The sequence below is a fragment of the Mus musculus genome, chromosome 14 (genome assembly GCF_000001635.26).
Source record: "Mus musculus strain C57BL/6J chromosome 14, GRCm38.p6 C57BL/6J".
Taxonomy (NCBI): Eukaryota; Metazoa; Chordata; class Mammalia; order Rodentia; family Muridae; genus Mus; species Mus musculus.
In genome coordinates this window covers 79,952,763-79,974,799 of record NC_000080.6, presented here as the reverse complement: position 1 = coordinate 79,974,799, position 22,037 = coordinate 79,952,763, and the positions used below count along the sequence as shown (strand labels likewise).

The following is a 22,037-nucleotide window of genomic DNA, read 5'->3' as shown; positions in this document are numbered from 1 at the left end:
ACCGTGAGTCTGATGAAAAAAAAATCAGATAACTCATTCCAGTGTGGACAGAAGCATCTGAGACTTAGTGTCCAAGGAGCAGTGATTCAAACTAGGCATCATAGTGTGTCCCTAACCTAGGGATTCTTAGTGAGGAATTCAGGAGCTATCAATTCAGAAGCCACAGGGGAAACTGTATAGACACATAAATATGTATATTATTAAAGGATTCAAGGTTTACGTTTAATTTGCACATGGACCTGTCCCTTTATAATAAGAAGAATTATATAGCCAACTGGATGAGATTTTTTTTTCCAACAATCTGACAAGAAAATGGAAGGAGAAGTGAAAGACAAGCAAGTCCTCCCCTGGTCCTTAATTCTGACAGCTGACATGCCTGGGAACGTCTCAGGCGCTAGAGGTCATTCTAGATACTCTTTCTTTATAAACTTCCCTATCCCTCCTAACAGTATGTGAAAGTCTATCATAAATCAGCCCATTATACAGTTGATAAAGTCAAGACACCATCAGGCAAAAATTAGGCCTGGACCTGACACCAGATAGCCCAGCTGTGAAACCTCTGCTCTTCTCCACAGCATCATGAGTATAACTGTCTGACCTTCAGCCCCACAACTGAAGGCTCCTCCACACCCAGGCAACCCTAAACCCCACATCATCCACGTGCCATAGAGACCTTGTTCTTGGCAAACCTTCTGCAGAAACCAGACATGAGATGGTCTATTTCAAGCAAGCGCTTTGTAAGCTGCACAGTGCAGTATGAATGTCAATTAGGATGGCAACTGATGTCTACATGTTGCCTGAGAAGGTAAAATAAAAAAAAAATCATCCCAAGTGCTGCAGGACATACCTAGTTGAGTGCATTTGCTTTTTGATTAAGTCTCTGGTGACCACACTTTATACATAGGAGACATCCTTCACAAAGTACATTTAAATGCATGAAGTATGACACCCGTACTTCCAAGTACTGGGTGCATAAAATTCCCCAGCTAGAACATCTGGCACAGATGTGTGCATAGTGCATTCAAAGTGTTCAGGGTTTTATTTTCCTCCCAGTGCTCTGCAGCCACTGGGTGCTCAAATATTTTGTCAGTACCAATGGTGACATCATGAGAGGTTGCATTTCTCCTAATACTGTTATACCTCATTTCAAATTCAAACTGTCTAATATGATCAAGTAAGAGGATTCAGTCATAATTATTCCAATGAAAAATCCTCTTCAACTGATTGAAGGTCTTTTTTTTTTAACAAGATCTCAAAACTCCTGAGATGTAGAAAATATATCTTCAAGCCAATTTGATAAATCTTCTTTTCCAGCACTAAAGAGCAAATAAAACTTGTGATGAAAATTGAACTAAAAAAGATTAGACTACGAGAACAAAATTGAATTAGTCCTGCTTTTTTTCCTTAGTATTAAAATTCCTCAGGATGGCTATCTCTGACTTCGTGTCTATCTGTTCACCTATTCATTCAACAAACCTCTCCTGAACACTTCCTATATGGCAGGCACTGTCCTAGACTCCCCAGATCCATCTATAAGCAGAACAGATTCCAATCCCTGTAGAGTCACCTATGAAACTGTAGAGAAACAAAAATCACAGTAGCAAGTGGATTAGATAACAAGCTATGTGATAATAAATGCTCTGAAGAAAACAAAGCAAGGTAAGGCAGTCAAGACACCTGGCAGACTGAGGAGTTCCCACTTTACATAAGATAGACAGGATGGACTTCACAGAGAAGGCAGGTGTGAGGAAGAATGTGACATGGATAATCTGTAAGGCTGGGCAGGCAGGAGCGCCAGTGAGGAAGAGGCACAACTCACCTTTGAGACACAGGGAGGCAGTATGAATACACCGGGGATGTGGTAACAGAGAAGGAGATCAGAAGCAGGGGGTTAGTCATGTAGAGCTTTCTTCTGTGGGAGATGGGAAGCCGCTGTCATGTTGGAATCAAGAGGAGAGTGATGGTTATTGAATTATTAACTTGACTAGACTGAGAGGGCCCAGGCATTGCCGGTGAGAATTATCTAAAGGGGGAAGGACCACTCCAACACCATCTAGATGCTCAAGTCCGGGACGGAATAGAAGGATAAAGCCAACTCATGATTCCTGGCTGCCGTGAGGTGAGCCGAGACGCTCTGCCACATCCTCCCAGCCATGATGGATCAACACCTCTGAGGCCATGAGCCAAAATAAATTCCTGTAAGTAGCTTTGCTCTGGTATTTTGTCATGGTGGTGAAAATCTAACACAAGGAGATGGATTCTGTTAAGAAGACCACAGCTTCTGGCTATGTGAAGACTAGATGGTATACATGAAAGGACAGAAGCCACTCAGGGACCTTAGGGCAGGAAGATCAATTAAGACGCTGTTGAGTCACCTGTACAGAGAGACGCTCAAGTGAACCTGTGAGAGAGCTGTGAGGCAGTGGGATGTGGCCAGGCTCTGGATGTCAGTTTGAAAGTAGAGCCTATGAGATCTCTTGAGGGATGGATCTAGGGCATAAAATGAAAGAATTCGGAATGACTGGGCTTTAGAGACTGCACTGTTTACCATCAAAACCAACCAATTCCTCCATTCTCTGTATGAAGAGTAAAGGAAAGGAGTGGGAAGAAGAAATGCTCTTGGCTTATGATGGCAACAGGAGCTGTCCCATGACAAAACTCAGGAGCTGCTGTATCCCTTTCAGCCACAATGGCTTCCCAAAGAAGATACTGGAGGCATTTATTCTCTGCCCTTTGACCTCACCTGCTTCCTGTAGACAAGGAAATCAGAGCCTTAAAGGCTGTTGGGCCCACCTAGTTTTAGTATTTCTTTTCTTTCCCTTTATGGTGCATTTGTCTTCATCTTTATTCCTTGGGCTTCCGGGCTCACTCAGAGCCCTGATCTTATGGGACTGGTGAATAAATGTGCTGTTCAAGAGGTCGGAGATGTAGGTTGTATTCCCTTTCGACTTCCAATTCTACAGACAGAACGGGTTAAACACAAATTTCATGGATTAAGGAAATATCATGGACTTTTTCCAAATATATCTATAAAGTGGTTTCGCAAGTGACATATTAGTTACAATCTAACCCAGGCCCCGAAGTTCATATTTGTTCTTTTTATAAAAGGCACCTCATTAAATCACTGTCTAGTCCGTAACTGGCTTTATTGGGACATAAATTCATCTCACTAAACCAATAAATGTTAATTCTTCACCCTGGAGACGCGAGTCGGTCTGGTTTTATCCTGCTCCAGCTCCTGAGGCCGCCATCAATTACTCATGTTTGGGTTTATATGTCATTATGGAATCACTTTAGCTAGAACTAACGGGAAGTGAAAGGACAATAAAGCCAAGCCTCGTTCCAGAGAGAATATACCGAGGAGGGCATTCACCTGAACCCCATTATTCTTTTCTATAAATTAAAATACCCTGGCATTCTGCAGCAGCAATCCATTATATTTAGATTCCCTGCAAAAGCCAGGGCAGGCGAGAGGCGGATACTAATGAAGGCAGCTGGAGGGTCTGGGGAGGAGACAAGTCCGACTCACAAGGTTTGGGTTGGAAACCTACTTTGCAATAACTAAGTGTGACTTTCAGCCAATTGCTTAATGTCACGGAAACTCAGACTCACCGTCAAATTGCATACAAAAAGGGCACTTTCAAAGACTGGGGGAAAAGCTCAAGAGAGAGCCAGGCTGGGAGAGGAAGGGTGCCTAACTGAAAGTTGTTTTGTTTTGTTTTTTTTCTCCCTTCTTTCCCTATTATTAAGCTGGGTACTAAGCCAATTGCTTACATCAGCACCCTTCCATTATGGTCTTAAACAAGTGATGTAACCCCTTTGGGCTTCAATTTTCCCATTAGAAAAATAGGCCTGATCATATCTATCTCCCACTTACCCTGGCAAGGTATACTGATAGAGATCATCTCTATAAAGTCCTTAACATCTGACCAGAAAGCGGGTCAGTTTCAGAAAATCAAAAGACCACTGGAGCAAGATCCCATTAAAAACACAAACACAAACACAAAAACAAAACAAAAAAGCAAAAGCATTATCTCTTCAACCAAATGCTCTCTCCTATGATGGAAGGTTTCTCTTTAAAGCTGTCAGCTCTTCTCCCCTGCCCCCCCAAATAGAAAATGGCTTCCACTCGCAGAACCATATATAACTTTAGAAGCAAGGGTGAGGGGGGTGGGGTGAAAAAGCAGACTTGGCAAAAAATGTAGAGGTGAATTGAATGCCTGTACATCCCATTCAGGATAAACTGCCCTTGGTGTAAAACAGTCAGTAACATTTTACAAGGAAAAAGTGCAGATAAATGACTGCAGTCCCAAGATGGTGCTCCTGATGGCTTTTTATAAACCATGCACGCTGCCTGGACGCCTCTGTGCCTGCTGCTTCTGCTCTGAAGGGAGTGTGAAAGAAGGGCTTCAGGCCAGCCACGTTGGCAGTGCCAGCCAGCTGTAGCCAGCCCTCTGTGCTGCAGGCCAGGGAGCCTCCTCCCATCAGCACCAGCTCCTGTCCTTCAGCTAAGGACATCTGAGGGCCAGACTCAGCCCAGGAGAGGTGAAGAGGGCTTTTCCCACTGGACAACAGAGCTACAGAGTGGACTGGGAGAAGCATGAGCTTGGAGTGACAGTGAATGGGAAGCTGGCTCCCCCATTGACAAGCATTATGACCTTGAATCTCCTTCTAGAGGATGTGTGTTGAGAGGATGAGCCACTGACGGATTCTCCCATTCATTATGTTGGTACCTCTTCTCCTTGTTACTGAGTTGGGCTCTCCTAGGCCACACCAGAGTGTTGCCAAGTAATGGGGAATTTGTACAGAAGGACACTGAGGCATGAAGCGATTTACTCAATAGCCATCAGTGTTCAACTCCATATGTACTCACTGCAGAATCCCAGTTCTTTTTTTTTCTTTTTTTTTTTCCATTTTTTATTAGGTATTTAACTCATTTACATTTCCAATGCTATACCAAAAGTCCCCCATATCCACCCACCCCCACTCCCCTGCCCACCCACTCCCCCTTTTTGGCCCTGGTGTTCCCCTGTACTGGGGCATATAAAGTTTGCAAGTCCAATGGGCCTCTCTTTCCAGTGATGGCCGACTAGGCCATCTTTTGATATATATGCAGCTAGAGTCAAGAGCTCCGGGGTACTGGTTAGTTCGTAATGTTGTTCCACCTATAGGGTTGCAGATCCCTTTAGCTCCTTGGCTACTTTCTCTAGCTCCTCCATTGGGAGCCCTATGATCCATCCATTAGCTGACTGTGAGCATCCACTTCTGTGTTTGCTAGGCCCCGGCATAGTCTCACAAGAGACAGCTACATCTGGGTCCTTTCAATAAAATCTTGCTAGTGTATGCAATGGTGTCAGCGTTTGGATGCTGATTATGGGGTGAATCCCTGGATATGGCAGTCTCTACATGGTCCATCCTTTCATCTCAGCTCCAAACTTTGTCTCTGTGATTCCTTCCATGGGTGTTTTGTTCCCAAATCTAAGGAGGGGCATAGTGTCCACACTTCAGTCTTCATTCTTCTTGAGTTTCATGTGTTTAGCAAATTATATCTTATATCTTGGGTATCCTAGGTTTGGGGCTAATATCCACTTATCAGTGAGTACATATTGTGTGAGTTTCTTTGTGAATGTGTTACATCACTCAGGATGATGCCCTCCAGGTCCATCCATTTGGCTAGGAATTTCATAAATTCATTCTTTTTAATAGCTGAGTAGTACTCCATTGTGTAGATGTACCACATTTTCTGTATCCATTCCTCTGTTGAGGGGCATCTAGGTTCTTTCCAGCTTCTGGCTATTATAAATAAGGCTGCTATGAACATAGTGGAGCATGTGTCCTTCTTACCAGTTGGGGCATCTTCTGGATATATGCCCAGGAGAGGTATTGCTGGATCCTCCGGTAGTACTATGTCCAGTTTTCTGAGGAACCGCCAGACTGATTTCCAGAGTGGTTGTACAAGCCTAATACAGAAACTGAGACTGGGAAAAGTGGGCTGCCTAAGCACACTTCCCAGGCCTCTTGGCAAATATATAGTTCAGGACAGTTTGTTCTGATCCAGTGCTCTTTGCATTAGCCTTCAACATTAGAATCATCTTTTTTTTAACAGATAAGGAGACTAAAGCCCTCCCAAAAGTAATTAGTTGCTCAGAGCCATCCTCCAAATATTAATAAAGAAACCTGAGATCTTTCAAAGTCCCCTTAGGTATGCTGGTGTTCAGTGAGCCCACAGCCTGTTATTCTTGAACTGGCAAGAATTGAGAATCTGATAGCTTCAGCTCTCAAGGAGTTCACAACCTAGTCTGGAGAATATGGTCCAAATCAAAGTCACTTGAGTGGCAGGAGCCACTACAGAGGGAGGGAATGTGGGGGTATGACTTCACGAGAGAGGCAAGACTTCAACTAACAGCACAGTAGACTCTAGTCAGACCAAATGAAGGAAGAAAACTACCCAAGAGGTAGAATTGGGATATCAAGAGTCACAGGCTCAGTGACTGTGGCTTATTAAGAAGAGCAGAGCTGAGAAAGACATGAGCTCAGAGAGAGAGAGAGAGAGAGAGAGAGAGAGAGAGAGAGAGAGAGAGGAGATTAAAAGTTAAGTTAGCTGATTCAGTCTGAAAATTGAATAGAGTTTGGACCTGGTGGTGTCAGAGACACCTGCTGCTTGTTCCATGATGGACTATTTATTGCACATATATGTGACTAGAAGGGCATGAGCAGTGACAGCTAAATCTTTGTCATATACAACATACTTCTTGATTCTGTATCAAAATATTTTTGACTTTATATCACTCAAATTTATATGAGTATGCAGTAGAAAAAATAATTCAGCAGTTAAATAATGATCTCAATGTTTTGTGGGTCACTTCTCCATAAACAATAGTTTGGACAAAACAATAGTTTGGAAAATAGTCCTAATCTAAGGCAGGAACCTAGCTGACTGGGCAGCTATTCAAAGAGCTGATTAAATGGCCAGTGTTTTGCTCAAGCAAATTCTCTAATACAACCCCATAGCACCCTCTCTCTTGGCCATCCACGAGAGATGTGTTCAAAAATGTTAGGGAAGAAATGGAAGACATGTTTGTCAGGCAGGAAGATCATTCCCACTCAGGAGCAACACCACACACTGCAGGAAGAGTGATCTTCCCAACATCGATAAAGTCACAGAAGTAAAATTAGTTGTGAAATGAACAAATGCAAACGCTGTGCTAAAACTCGGAGTTTACAGCAATATGTGGAACATTTTAATAGTTGTGTGTGCGTGAGCACCATATTTTTGTTCCCTCCGTGACGTGATTGCCAAACAAAAGCTGGCTGATAAAATTCTCTATTAGAAATGGAAACGAATTGAATGAATGAACACAATCGGGCTTCTGTTTTAAGATCTAGGGGGACCCAAGGATGGTCCCAGAAGGTAATATGAAGCAGTTAATTGTTTTCCAAGACACTAAGGTGTTCCTGTCTACCCCAACAGTAGTGACATGAAATCTTAATCTTCCCACTTCTATGATGGTTTTGCAGGTAGCTGGAAGATGAGTCATGGATTGCTATGACATCGCCTGAATCTCCACTGTTCACTTCATTAATCTTTTGGAACATGGCTTTCATTGTAGCACTCAAGGACTTAGAAATTTTAAGTATAGCCCTTTTGTCTTAGGTAGGGTTTCTACTACTGTGAGAGAAAGCACCTTAGGGAGGAGAGGATTTATTTCATCGTATAGCTGTTGGGTCAGACACTTATTCTGTTCATGAGGGAAATCAGGGCAGGAACTGAAAGCAGGACCTGGAAGCAGAAACTGAATCAGAAGCTATGGAGGAATGCTGCTTACTGGCTTATCCTTTGTGGTTTTCTGTGCCTTCTTTCTCATACAACCCAGGACCACCTGTCCAGGAAAGGCATCGCCTACAATGGGCTGGGCCCTCACATGTCAATAATTAATCAAGAAAAATGACCTACATAATTGCCTACAGGCAATTTGATGGAAACATTTTCTCAATTAAGTTTCTCTCTTCCCAGATGACTCCTAACCTGTGTCAAAGTTGATATATAAACAAGGCAATGAACCTTTCGAACTCCTGAGACTCTCAACAAATCTCATATTCTGAGAGTTCCATTATATGGTCAACTGTGTTCGTCAGCATTTCTTTTTACTAGTGCAGGTTTCTTATAGATCAAGTAGACCTGCCAGCTAAGACTCCCTGGTCTGAATTCTCTGAGTATGATCTCTTTTTATTTTTTTATTTATTTTATTTTTGGTTTGTTTTTTTTCCCCCTTTGGAGACACGGTTTCTCTGTGTAGCCCTGGAGTATGATCTTTTAGCTCCACATCCCTACATGGATGATTCCTTTTGTGTACTAAAAGAGGCCATGCATTCGTTTTGTCATCAACGTTATCAAATCTATGACAAGACCATTGTTTAGGAGACCACAGTCCATCAAGGCGAGGAGGGCATGACAAACCAGAGATGTTCACATTATGTCAACCCAGTAGCAGAGAGAACAGAATACAGGAAAGGACAAGAATGCCTATAGCCACACAGATATAGATGCACAGTGACCTAGGTTGCTCACTTCCTTTTCATTGCCTCCCAATGATAACATGTAGTTCATGGATAAATTAGAGTTCTCATGACTCTTTTTGACCATCACAGATACAGTTCCCCATGACCAACACATATTCTTTGGACATCATGCTGTAAGGCCATTCTCAAACTAGAATATTTTTAGGAAGAACTTGAGCTCCTTATCTGAAAGAAGAATTAGTATAGATGTGGTACCTGTCTTCAAACATGTAAGCAATTATCCCATAGGTAAAGGGAGCCAGCATATTTTGTAGAGTTCTAACCCAAACAACTCTGTTTAAGATGCAGAAGATGCAATTACCAATATTTTGGGTCTTGATAAGTCAGAGCCTCCTAACAATTAAAGTGATCCATAAATGAAATGACCTGCCTAGAAAAATAATGGCATTCACAAAGAAACTCACACAATATGTATTCACTGATAAGTGGATATTAGCCCCAAACCTAGGATACCCAAGATATAAGATATAATTTGCTAAACACATGAAACTCAAGAAGAATGAAGACTGAAGTGTGGACACTATGCCCCTCCTTAGATTTGGGAACAAAACACCCATGGAAGGAGTTACAGAGACAAAGTTTGGAGCTGAGATGAAAGGATGGACCATGTAGAGACTGCCATAGCCAGGGATCCACCCCATAATCAGCATCCAAACGCTGACACCATTGCATACACTAGCAAGATTTTATTGAAAGGACCCAGATGTAGCTGTCTCTTGTGAGACTATGCCGGGGCCTAGCAAACACAGAAGTGGATGCTCACAGTCAGCTAATGGATGGATCATAGGGCTCCCAATGGAGGAGCTAGAGAAAGTAGCCAAGGAGCTAAAGGGATCTGCAACCCTATAGGTGGAACAACATTATGAACTAACCAGTACCCCGGAGCTCTTGACTCTAGCTGCATATATATCAAAAGATGGCCTAGTCCGCCATCACTGGAAAGAGAGGCCCATTGGACTTGCAAACTTTATATGCCCCAGTACAGGGGAACACCAGGGCCAAAAAGGGGGAGTGGGTGGGCAGGGGAGTGGGGGTGGGTGGATATGGGGGACTTTTGGTATAGCATTGGAAATGTAAATGAGTTAAATACCTAATAAAAAATGGAAAAAAAAAAAAGAAAAGAAAAGAAAAATAATGGCTTCCCAAACACTGGGATTGTTCCCAGCACATTCCTAGAGGTCTTGGGCAGGATGATTGAAGAAAATAGCTTTGCTTTGGTTGGAAGTCAGATGAGATAGTGGGATATTTCCAAATTCCCCCCAAGAATCCAAATGGAGATTCTTCAGGTTGCTAGGTTTTCACTTAAATGAGTGAGATGTTCTGCGTGCTCTGTGGCTCCCATATGAAATGTGCAGGCTCCTGGGTACCTAGACAGGCCCAAAAACAGAGAGAAGTTGACTTTTTATCTAGTCTATCCTCCTGATTTTATTACATGAAATGGATGAGACTCAGGAAATTACATTATTTCCCCAGATAAGCTATTCTAGTTTATATCCCTGATCAGAAAGATTTCTGCTTTTTTTTTTCTTCTCCCTAAATCTCTAGGCCTAACTCTTAAGCCCATTCCTTCTGGCTTTATGCTCAGTGAATATGAAGAACAATCAATCAAATTTCCTCATTATACCAATTCACACAACTCAAAATGGATTGCATAAGGCTTCTCCTCTCTAAACTGAGAGATTCCAGTTCATTTCCTGCTCTTCTTAAATATTCTTCCTAATGATCACTTCCCCCAAGTTCCCCTAAAAGTTCTCTAAAACTGAACACAGAACTCATAATGACTCCCTGTTTTCTATAAAAGTGTTTCCCAAAAGTGCTCCACGGAACATTAATTGATAGTTATTGCTTTTAAGTACTCTGTGACCAAATAAATGTGACACATTCCAGACTAAGTAAGGTTAATTGGATTCCTCAAAGCCCTGGATGTGTACCATGAGTCTCCTAGACCGTAATACTGCATGTCGCATCTCCCAAACTTATTAATGCAGAGATCTCTTTCAGAGCATGTCTTACAGCCAGTGCTCCAGAGAACACCATTTGGGAAGTACTAGTGCAAAGTGTTAAACATGTATCACTCCACAGAGCTCTACAGACTGAACTATATGCTCTGACCATGATTGTAGATAACTGCCTCCATCTCGCCAGGAAACATCCACCCTGACAGGTTCTCCCCTTCCCCCCTCCAACTGTGTTAGCTTCCCCCTCACCAAAAGCAAAGCCAGATCTTTTCCAAACATCAATCCAGGCTGCTGGGGTTGAAATGTGTTTGAATACTTGGACCCCAGCTGATAGTGCTATAGAGAAGGTTGTGGGGCCTTTAAGAAGGTGAAACCTCACAGAGGGAGGGAGTCACTGAGGGAGGGGCTTGTCATTTGACAGGCCAGCCCTACTTTCTGATCACTCTCTGCTTCCTGACTAGAGTTACAAGACAACCAGCCAGCATTTGGCTTCCGCCGCCCCACCTTCCTTTCCTGCTTTCTCTGCCATATATATTGTAATGATCTCCTCAAACTTCAAGCCAAAATAAACCCTTGCTCCCTTAAATTACTTTTTTTGCCAGGGATTTGGTCACAGCAATTAGAAAAGTCACTCACTGGTTTGAGCTGAAACAGTTGAGCATCTATTCTCAAGAGAGAGACAATGAAGAACAGAGAAGTCGACTTGCTCAGATCACACAAGTGGGCAGGGAAATTGTCAAACTGAGACTCCAAGTTCAAAGTGCTTTTTGCTACACTAGTTGACTGGCCTGTAAGCCAAGAACCTGCTAAGAAAACATTTCTGGCCCTCATGTCCATCCCCCTGCATCAGATCACCCCTTAGCTCTTCTTTCCAAAAGCCTCACCACCAAGTTTGAGAACTTGCATATTCCACAGCACCAGCAGCATCTCCGCCATGCAGGGTCCCGCACACAGAACAACCCGACACCTGCCAACAATGTATTGAGCAGTTTATCTGAGCCTGTCTCTGTTTCTGTGTTGGTACACAGAGTTGTTAGACCTGTGTTCCTCTAGGCTCCCTTCTAGCAATTTGAGCCTGTCATTTCTAAGTGCTACCTTAGCTCTGCCTGCAGTGTTCTCTCCAGCATCCTTGTACTTCGATAACTAAGATTAAATTATAATATATTATGCAGTATGCCGACTTAAAACAATGTTTTTGGCTTCTCTCCAATGTGGCAGGTGCTCTACAAATGTTGCTAATGCTCACAGCAATCCTAGATTATGTCCCCTTTCTCACTGCTGTGATAGGAAGCCTGGTATAACAATTTAAAGGGGAAAAGATTTGTCTTAGCTCATGATCTCAGACAGTTTCAGTCTGTGGTCCCTTGACTCTGTGTTTCAGGGTCTGCAGTGAGGCAGAACATCTCAGCAGCAAGTGTATATGGCTTTGGGAGCCTATTTGCCTCATGTCAGGCAGGAAGCAGAGCAAGACAGTAAGGGCTATGGACAAGATACCCACAAGGACTGTCCCCCAGTGACCTAATTCTTCCACTTGGCCTGCCTCCTCAAGTTTTCAAAACCTCCCAAAGTGCATCACCAGGTAAACAGCAAGCATTCGACACAGAAGCAAGCCTGTGGGAAACACTTCACATTCAAGCCAAAGCAAATTCCAATGTGCTAACATCTCCATTTTAACACAAAGAAACATAAATGCGCCTATAAATGTGAAAATTTTAAGATCAAGCCATTTTAAACCTGTAGAACTGGATTTCTTTTTTTATGTATTATTTAGTATGTGGTTATGGTGTGTGCTATTATTTGTGTGTGTGTGTGTGTGTGTGTGTGTATGTATGTCTATGTGTCTCTCTGTTTGTGTGTCTCTCTGCCTATCTCTGTCTCTCTGACTCTGTGTGCATGTGTGTGTGAGAGAGACAGAGACAGAGAGAGACAGAGAGACAGAGAGATACAGAGAGAGAGAGAGAAAGAGAGAGAGATGGGCGGGCATACATGTAAAGGTCAGAGAACAATTTTGTAGAGTTGATTCTCACCCTCTGCTGTGGGTCCAGGGACTGAACTTAGAGCATCAAGCTTGTATGACTCATGCTCCTATCTGCTACACCATATTGCCAAGCTGTAGATCTTTAAACCATGTGGGCCCGCATTTCAGATGCTGTTCTCATGGCCACCAGGCCATGAGCTTCCAAATGTGAGTCATGTTTTCTCATTAAAGGTGGCATCTCTCTTCACCACACATCCCCTACAACAACGGCGCCTACCTGACCATCAAGTAAGCATTCAGTAAATACTTGCTGACTTGATTAGCAGATTAACTCTCCTTCTACCTGGCAGTCAGGCCATATCTTTTTGGATGCTGTGAATACATGTTACACCAAGAGACCATCTGTAAGTTCTCAGTTAACACAGAGCGGAAAATTACAACTGCATAGACTGCACCTGTAGACGTGAGCTTAATTAACAGGCTTATCATGGATTGAATGAGTGGCAGATACAGTACCTTATGCAAGAGGCACTGGAGAACACATCAGTGTAGAGGGGCATTTTTTCATTTTTCTTGTTTCATACTATTAAAACCATGTTAATGAAAATGCATTATTAGTGGTAATAATAATAAAGATGAAAATCCTCCCTCTCCTGATCCCTTACAAATGTTGTTTTTCATTTCGAATCCCACATCCTCTGGGGAGAAGTGGGAGGGAGTGTCACAAATCCAGATAATGATCTTGGGTATTACACTGTTCATTTGGAGCTCTGATTTAGCTAAGCTGACAGATGTTGGGGAAAAACATGTCTAGCCTGAAAACTCTCTGGTGGCTGCCCAGCTGTGGCTGCAAAGAGGAGTGAGGCTTCTCACCAGAGCTTCACATTCATTTAAATTCAGGATTTGACATGCAGAATCGCTTTGCTGGCAAGGTACAAGTTGAAGCACCCTGACATTATGAAATGACTCTAGCCTGCTGCTTTGTGGAAGGATTTGGGACTAACCACACTGCTCCTTCCAAAGCTCCTTCAAATGGCTGTCCCTGGTTATGCTCCGCTGTCTTGACAAAACCTGACTTGTCCTAACGTAGCCGCCATTTACACTAGGAAAGATATAACAAACCAACAGCAAAAATTCCTTTGTTCTACCCACCAGCATGTGACACTTCTCCTTTCCTCTCCCAGAGATGTTTAGAAGAGGAGGAGTAGGGGAATTTGATTCGCATTAAATGATTAAAGCTTCCCTAACAACAGCCTGAACTCAGGGTTTTAGTTTTTCAAAATAAATAGTCAAGGGGCACCATGGGAAAAGCTGACTCTGGAGGGACAAAGCCAGTTGAAGAGTGACTTTTGAGGTCCTTTGGGCCATGATTTTCCCAGATGAAAAAAAAAAGGCAATTTTGATCTCCGAAGAGAAAATCTGCTTATTAAACATAAGGCAGAGGGCAGCTTCTTGTCAGCAGCAGTGCAGGGAGGTCAGTCCTCAGCTCAGCCTGCAGCGAGCACCAGGGAGATGGTGACAATGCCAAGGATGGCTCTGAGCTGGAGAGCTCAAAGAAACAAATGAGCCTGCATTTCAGAAACCTGTAGAACACAATGTGTGTGCTCTGGAGAGGCAGAGCCTTCCTTCCTGGGATCTAGACTATGTGGCTCACTTTGGTCATGCAGCAGGCTGCTTATGACAACAGGGAGGGGCAGAGCCTTCCTTCCTGGGATCTAGACTATGTGGCTCACTTTGGTCATGCAGCAGGCTGCTTATGACAACAGGGAGGGGCAGAGCCTTCCTTCCTGGGATCTAGACTATGTGGCTCACTTTGGTCATACAGAAGGCTGCTTATGACAAGAGGGAGGGAGTTGCTTGTTAGGACAGTTCAATGGATTCACAGAGGGAAGGAAAGGTATCAATAGGTAATTTTTCACTATAGATGAGTCCTAACCACAGGTCTCTTGGAAATAGAAATCGCCTCACTCCTCCTTTGCCAAATAAACAGATGCAGCTGCAAACAAGGTATGAAATGATGTGGTAAGGAAGGAAGTGACTCAGATATCAATGACACCAGAGGCACGGAAGAGCTGTGGGAAGATTCCACGCCTGCTTCACTTCCAGGCTCTTGGACTGATATTCCCTGCTAGACTTGAAGTCCTACACACGTTCTCAATATTTTTTTAAGCGAGCCATCTCCTTTAGGCGACATTAGTGAACTCGCTTTAGCATGAACAGCTCTGTTAGAAGCTCATCAAAATTCACCTGCTTGACACAAGCTAGAACGAAAGTATTACTCTGGGGTCAACTGTCCTTGAGAATGCCTAGAATTTTTAGTGTGCATTTAGCATTAAGAGAATCCAGAGTTGCCAGAGAAAAATCCCTGTGTTTAATTGGGTCACATGTAATATTTATAAGGTAAGGGAAAGACAGCATGGTCCTGATCTCTCCCTCCATGCTGATGAATGAGAAGACAATGAATGGTTCCTAAGCAGAGTTCATGCATCTTCTTAAGGTCACCCAGCTCATCATTCCACTCTCTCACTCAATGGACCTATGGATCTATGGACCACATTCTGATGGCTATTGAGATGACTAGATTTGTAAAGAAACTGCAAAGAGAAATGGTGAGGTTGTAGCTGAGTTACATACAAGGGCTGGAGAAAAGAAAGTCCCTGTGACCTGAAGAAAGACAAAATCCAGAGTAGAACCTGAATCACAAAGCAAAGCAAAACAACTCAAAACCTAGCTGAGCCTCTCCTGGGATACTGCTCCTCAGCTGTGACTATAGACCCTGAGTCATGTGAAAGTTTTCCAAGATGTGGAGTATACACCCTTCTATAGATCAGGTGAATCATGTCTCAAATGCTAGACCCAATCAATTGTCTTTTCAAGTAATTCCAGGCAACCCTGTTACCCAGTATCATTTAAGAACCTCTGCCTGAGGCAAGGCCATCTCCGCAGAAGCCCCGAGCTTAAATAATAATGTAATGTCAGTTTCCAGTTTCTCTTCACTCGTGTATGTGTATTCTCCATTGTCTATACCTGCCTTCAACATCAATGATTCTCAACCTTCCTAATGCTGTGTGACCCTTTAATATTGCTTTCCATGTTGTGGTGACCCTCCGCAACCATAAAATTACTTCATTACTACTTCATAACTGTAAGTTTGCTTCTGGTTTGAATCATGATGTGAATATCTGATACGCAGGATACCTGATATGCAACTCCTGTGAAAGGGTCATTCAACCTCTAAAAAGGCTATTTTCAAAGGAGTTACAAGCCAGTATTCTAGCTCACCTGCCTCTTCAGGAGAAGAACCCAGGAATTCACCTTTCCTACACTCCCGTTAGTCCCCACCCCCAATCATGGGACCATACATACTAGATCTACTTCAATACAGAAAGTAATAGAGCGATGCTTGAGTTGCTCAGTGAATCGCTGATGTTTATGACTCAAAGGCTTATGATGTACCAACCCAATTTAAAAAAAAAAAAAAAAAAAGCAAAGCAGGTAAATGCAATTCAGCTGGATCCAAAAGATATGTATGATCAAATCCAAAGTCAATGATAGACATGATAACCAGCCACCATCTGCTAATGAGTTTTTCCCCCTAAAAGAAAAGTAGAAATAAACAAATGTTGCCCAAGATGATAGAGTGTCTTTAATGAGAGGGCAAAGGACCTCAATTCCAGAGAAATAGAATTAAAAGAAGAAGAAGAAAAAAGTTGAGTTGACAGCATCCAGCTCTCAGCTGGCAATCAATGGGTATAGAGGGAAACGAATTCAGGCTTTTGTTAGACTAACTGCTGGCCTTGTAAAACGGAAGCCACCAAGAAACTGCGCCAAGTTTGGGGTCCACTAAATCAGCCAGAAGTTTCTATCACTGAAGTCTCCCTGAAAATGGTTGTCTGGGACAACAAGGCACATAGCAGTGGCTGTCTGTGGCCTACCTAGCATGACGCTGCTTATTCAGGTGCCCATGCCAGCTCAGCTTCCCCCATGCCCAAGACAAGAGTGGAACTTTTCTGACTGAACTAAATCCTCCAAGCCTCATTAAATCACACTTTAGTACCACATTGTTCGGCCATTGCCGTTCCCAGTGTTGTATGTCAAACCTGTCCCCTCACCGTCTCGGATAATAAAATGTTTTATGGTTTTGCTGGATGATTGCTCCGCGTCCCTTTTATTTTGAAAATGGCACATAATAAATACCCCCGCAGAGCCGAGACCAGCTTGATGGAAAACACTGCACTAGCAGGGCCAAAAGCAATCAGCCTCACCCAGAAAATACAGCACAGCTGGTGGGGATGCTGGAACGGTGTCCTTTGCAAACATTTCCTCTGCCATTCATAAAAAAAGAGCCCAGCCAGGAGGATGTGGCTCTGTGCCCCCAGAGAAGTAGTACCGCCAGTTCAGCTGAACGGTTCCCTCATAGGTCAGCCTATGGCTGGCTACGATGACCACCCTTAAATTCAGTCAAAGACACCCCACAGAATGAAGAGATGGACTCAGGCACTGCAGGTTAAGGAAGGGCCGATGGCTCACGGTCAGCACAGGAGAGTCAGACAGACATTGTGATTCTGGGCACATCTGTACCTTCACTCTGAAGGCTACCACAGTGCTATCATTTCGTTGTCTGATAGTGAAACTGTCGTTCCCTCTCAACCAGCCCAATTTAGCTCATAAAGGAGAAACTTATCTATAATCAAGAACATATGGAATTCTGACTCAACCTCAGCCTGATACTTTGATAGCCCAATTCAATTATTTTAATAATACATAGGCTCGAGTTTTAATCCGACCTAGTTCAGTCGACTTTTTCAAAAATGAAACTTTGATGCCTTTTTTTTTTTAAATTAGCATTTGACTTTGGTTTTCAGTTACTAAATTGGTGTGATAGATTCCGCTCTGGCTTTGGAGCTTTAGTTAAGTGCTTCACTACAGTCAGACACATGATTGTGGAGCTCACCATACCTGTGAATTGCATGCTCAACAGGATGATCACTGCCAGCACATCCTGCATATCATTTAGCCCAGAGTTAGCAAACTCCACTCCCCATCAAGGAGTTATAAGCATGTGTCTCCATTACTGTGCACTAAATCATTTCTCTCCCCCCCTACTAACAGTTATTTAGAAATGGAAGGCCTCTCTGTAGATTACTCAGAAGCGTTCTGATTTATCCAGAGAACTCGTTCGCTTCCTAGCAGAAAATGTAAACATCAACCATCTTCCAAAGGTGGGGCCGGCACATTCATCCGTGGTCACTAATGGCCACCTTTAATCAATGACACTATCTTTTAAGGAAAGAAATGAGTCAAATTTGTCTTGCAAGAAAGAGGTAATTCATTAATGAGGTTATTACTCTTCCTAACCAGGACATTAGCCAGCAACTGGCAAAAATGGGTTCTTCTACCAAGGTCCTATCAATCTAACAAAGGCAAGCGTTTCTCTATCATGAGTCTCATCTCCAACTTAAAAAACTTTCTCCAAAGTGAGAGAGCTTTATAGTCTCTGCAGCACTCAAGGGCAACACACGGCACATGGGAGGAGATGCAGCTACTGTTCTTCACGAGATGCTGGTACCAAGCAGCCAGGTCATCTCCAGCCAACTGTTGCTAATACAGACTAAAATGGCCATAAGCCACCACCTCCACGAAGCAATCAACACACCTCTGAAATCTTTCAAGATGCAGGAGGTTAAAAGATTAACCAGCTGTATTTGCATGATTCTTGGAGTGTACCCTAGAAATGAGAATTCTTCAGAAGGATTCCTGAAGGTCCCAGAAGGTTCCAGCAGTCTTTCAAGCTTCCATTTCCACTCCACCATCATGTCTACAGCATTCAGAAGATGGATAAGGGTCAGGGAGTGACTTGAAGATGTGACATCTGGTAACATTTTTGCTCATTTATAAATTATGTACATCCGTCTTAATTACGAGATACTGTCTTAGTTTGTGAAAAATACATGCAATGCATGTTATACAGGCATTACATAAGAATGAGATCAAAAGCAAACCTGCAAATCTCTCATCTGTTGGGATAGACCGGCTATCCCAATCCTTTCTGGTGAAAACAAACATGCTAGCTGCATAGATTTTTTGTGTGTGTTCATCTGTGTAAATGCGAGGACGAAGCAGCAAGAAAGTAATGAATTTCCAGAGGCCAAAAACTAAATGAAGCTCGATCCTGAGACGTTCAGTGGAGCAAGGAGGCATAATCAGGACATTTGCTTAGTCTGATAAATTTAAGCTTCAATTTTCACAGCCTGATGGGCTGAAGAGTACAGGAAATAAGGACCATGGCCTCTGCACAGAGTCAGAGCTGAGATCCCCGAGAAGCCACACCCCCAAGAAGCCACACCCCAAGAAGCCACATCCCCAAGAAGCCACACCCCCATATTGGATGGAAATAACTCCGCCTCCTCTGAGGGGGGAGCTGAAACCCTGGACTGTTTTATAACTTGACTGGAGAATAAACAGCCCTTCAGAGTTTGCAGCCCATAAATTACCCTGATGCTGCTTTTCAGCCCAGTTACTGTGCCTTAGGCCAAAACCTGACGCTACAGTGGTCCTCAGCATAGAATTCCCACAAGAACACAACTCAAGCTGTAAGAGCTCCACATGATAACAACATCCCAGGACATGGGATCTCGTGACAATAAGCAAAAACAAAAAGATCACTGGTCATGGAAAGGAAATGTGGCAAACTGTAGGACTGAAGAAACAGTTATCAACAGATCCACCCCAGAACATTTGAAACACAAATATTCAGACCACCCAAGAAAAACACCCTACAAAGACATGGGACTCAAACTCCACTAAGAAAGCATCTTACCTCAGTAGGAAAGGCAACCATGACAGAAACATGCTAATGAGAATTTGGACAAGGGAATCTTTGTACACTGCTGGGCAGAATGCAAAGTAACCCAGCCTGTACGGAAGTCAGTATGGAGTTTCTTCAAAGACTAAAATGGAAGTTCCATAAGACCCAGCTGTGGTATGCTTGAATATTTAACCCAAAGGACTTGAGTCAACTTGGCACAGAGATGCCTGCACATCAGGCTTATTGCAGGACTATTCACAATACTCATTATGCAACCAACCTAGATATCCAACAGAGGAATGGATAAAACAAATGTGGTATCCATAATTAACGGACATTTTTCAGCTATAAAATTGAATGAAGCCATTTGCAAGAAAAATAGAGACATATGAAAATAACAATAGTAAGATAATTAAGGTAGACTCAGAAAGACAAATGTTTTCTCTCATTTCTAACTCTAGATTCTATATAGATTCATAAAATCATGTATGTTTATGTGGCATAAAATAGACATGGAACTGGGAACAAAGAGGATTAATGAGAGGGAGTTGGGGCTATGGGGAAAAATGTGTTCATCATGCAATATATACTTTATGAAAAAACTTAATTTTAAGCTATATATATAATCATATATATATATATATATAATTTTTTAATGAAAGAAAGAAAATACATGTTGGAGACACAAAAATAAATTCTCAAACCTATTTGTCAGGAAAAATATATTTGAAATTAAAGCCCAAAAGATAACCTCAGTAATAGCTTATATCTGGGAAATAATAACAATAGTGATGAACAATTTGCAAAACTTCATACCTACAAGGACAAAAATTGAAAATTGCTTATGAGACCCAGAGTGCAGTTTGAAGTGGACTTTCATATACTAATTAAAGCTGCAGAAGGAAGAAGAAGACAGAGAAGAGCTAATTACCAAGATGAAATAGTAAAGGATTTCCCAAGCTGAGGGACGAGAGCTCAGACCCAGACATTGAAAGAATCTAGTAGAGTTTTTTCTTTTTTTATTATTATTAGATATTTTCTTTATTTACATTTCAAATTTTATCGCCTTTCCTCATTTCCCCTCCAAAAAGCCCCCTATCCCATCCCCCCTGCTCACTAGCCCACCCACTCCCACCTCCCCACCCTGGCATTGCCCTACACTGGAGCATCGAGCCTTCACAAGACCAAGTGCCTCTCTTCTCATTGATGTCCCACAAGGCCATCCTCTGTTACATACACAGCTAGAGCCTTGAGTCCCTCCATGTGTACTCTTTGGTTGGTGGTTTAGTCCCTGGGAGCTCTGGGGGTATTGTTGGTTCAAACTGTTGTTCCTTCTGTGGGGCTGCAAACCCCTTCTGCTTTTTTGGGTCCTTTCTCTAGCTCCTCCATCGGGAACCCTGTGCTCAGTTCAATGGATGGCCATGAGCATCCACTTCTGTATTTGTCAGGCACTGACAGAGCCTCTCAGGAGACAGCTATATCAGGCTCCTGTCTGCAAGGACTTGTTGGCATCCATAATAGTGTCTGGGTTTGGTAACTGTATAGAGGATTGATCCCCAAGTGGGACAGTCACTGGATGGCCTTTCCTTCAGTTTCTGCTCCAAACTTTATCTCTGTATCTTGTCCCATGGGTATTTTGGTCCCTCTTCTAAGAAGGACTGAAGTATCCACAATATGGTCTTCCTTCTTGAGCTTCATGTGGTCTGTGAATTGTATCTTGGGTATTCCGAACTTCTGGGCTAATATTCACTTACAGTGAGTGCATACCATGTGTGTTTTTTTGTTACTGAGTTACATCATTCAGGATGATATTTTCTAGTTCCATCCATTTGTCTAAGAACTTCATGAATTCATTTTTTGTAATAGCTGAGTAGTACTCTATTGTGTAAATGTACCACATTTTCTGTATCCATTCCTCTGTTGAAGGACATCTGGTTTCTTTCCAGGTTCTGGCTATTATAAATAAGGCTGCTATGAACATAGTCGAGCATGTGTCCTTATTACATGTTGGAGCATCTTCTGGGTATATGCCCATGAGTGGTATAGCTGGGTCTAAGATCAAGAATTGACAAATGAGAACTCATAAAATTGCAAAGCTTCTGTAAGGCAAAGGACACTGTGAATAGGACAAAATGGCAACCAATAGTTCAGAAAAAAATCTTTACCAACCCTACATCCAATAGAGGGCTAATATCCAATATATACAAAGAACTCAAGAAGTTAGACTCCAGAGAACCAAATAACCCTGTTAAAAAATGGAGTACAGAGCTAAACAAAGAATTCTCAACTGAACAATACCAAATGGCCGAGAAGCACCTAAAGAGATGTTCAACATCCTTAGTCATCAGGGAAATGCAAATCAAAACAACCCTGAGATTTCACCTCACACCAGTCAGAATGGCTAAGATCAAAAACTCAGGTGACAGCAGATGCTGGCGAGGTTGTGGAGAAAGAGGAACACTCCTCCATTGTTGGTGGGATTGCAAGCTGGTACAACCACTCTGGAAATCAGTTTTGGTGGTTCCTTAGAAAATTAGATAGTACTACCAGTAGAATTTTTAAAGATTTATTTTATTTGTATGAAGGGATGAAGATGATGATGGTGGTGGTGGTGGTTGTGGGGTGTGTGTGCATACGTGTGTGTGTGTGTGTGTGTGTGTGTGTGTGTGTGTGTGCATCTATAAGGGAAAAGTGACATCAGAGTCTTGAAGGA

The 22,037-nt window shown here is 42.7% G+C and overlaps 1 long non-coding RNA gene across 16 annotated transcripts in view; it reads right to left on the bottom strand.

The window, feature by feature from the left end:
• Gm6999 overlaps positions 1-22,037 on the bottom strand; it is a 93,165-nt gene that overhangs the window by 9,337 nt on the left and 61,791 nt on the right. For 8 of the 16 annotated variants that reach the window (XR_874850.1, XR_001781405.1, XR_874852.1 and 5 more), the window contains 3 exons: positions 2,794-2,957; positions 2,376-2,490; positions 1,820-1,932 (listed from right to left, as the gene is read on the bottom strand). The exons of 3 other annotated variants lie outside the window; for them this stretch is intronic. This is a non-coding gene — a long non-coding RNA (predicted gene 6999). 5 more of the 16 variants (XR_001781406.1, XR_874854.1, XR_874857.1 and 2 more) reach the window with 5 other exon arrangements.